Raw genomic sequence first — 1,188 nt, forward strand, 5'->3', positions numbered from 1 at the left:
AAAAGAGAAGCCCCAAACCAAGAACCAAACCAACCCACCCCAACAAAAACCCAGCGACATTCAAGTATTAAAAGCATCTCAGCGAACGGGAGGGGGAAGAAATACACACGGGCTAGGGTTGGCACTTTATCTCTGCAACAGCCTACTGCTTTAGGAAAAGTCAATTCACAATAAATTATAAATATGCTAGCACTAAGAACACAACCTTCCCCTCCCTTATAGCTCTACTAAGGTAGTTTTTAAACTAGAAAACCCCATTCTTCCTCTCCTCTAAAAGTTAGGAATAAGTTGGCAGGGGTTCTTCCGCCCCTTTTTCTCCTAAATAATTTACAATGAGGCTCTGAGAGTGCCCCCCACACACTCTCTCGCCTCCCTCCCCGTCTTTTCTCCTCTTCCAAGTGACCCAGTATAAAACTACCAGATGAGGAGGTTTGCCTGTAAAGATCCTACTAAACTTTCAGGTCAAAGTCACATTATCTGCCATGGCACGATTCAAATAAAAATCCCGCATAATAAAACGAACTAAAAAAAAAGAAAAGGGGGGGAAAAAAAATAAAGGCAAAAAAAGAAACCCAGCGCGGCTGGGAGTTGGGCTGTCATTAACCGACTACCCCGGTATAAAGTTGGCGAGCTGAAAATTATTTGTTGGGTGCAATTAAAGGCAAGCCTTACGAATGTGTCTGTCTTGCAGTAGTTTAATTAAACCGTCTGGTTCCCTGGCCACCTCAACGTGTGAGTGTGAGTGTGTGAGTGCGTGTGTGCGCGCCGGGGTGTTGTGAATGTTATAGAGAATCATTGTCCTTACGTGGATAAAGAAAGACAGCGAGGTTTGGTGGGGGCTTGGGCCGGGGTTGTTTGTGGCCAGTTGTGTTTGCCGTCTTGCTTTCCATGGAGAAAACGCAAGCAGAGAAAGCTGCTGCTCAGACAGGAGCCTGTGTCTATGTTACACTGCAGGGAGAAGAAAAGAGAAAGGGGAAAAAAAAAAAAAATAGAGAAAGAAAACAAGAGAACAGAAACAAAACCCAGCATGTGTCCCCAAAAAGGAGCTGCAGTTTTGGCTAAGTTGCCTCCGATGTGGCAACACTAAGAAGATAAAAAGGAATAATAAGCAACATCTCGCATGCAAAGGTGGAGATGGGAAACGGGGAGGTTTTCCCCTTGCGTTGGGGGGATTTGGCAGCGCTACAG

This window comes from Aptenodytes forsteri, unplaced genomic scaffold, assembly GCF_000699145.1.
Source record: "Aptenodytes forsteri isolate BGI_AS27 unplaced genomic scaffold, ASM69914v1 Scaffold25, whole genome shotgun sequence".
Classification (NCBI taxonomy): Eukaryota; Metazoa; Chordata; class Aves; order Sphenisciformes; family Spheniscidae; genus Aptenodytes; species Aptenodytes forsteri.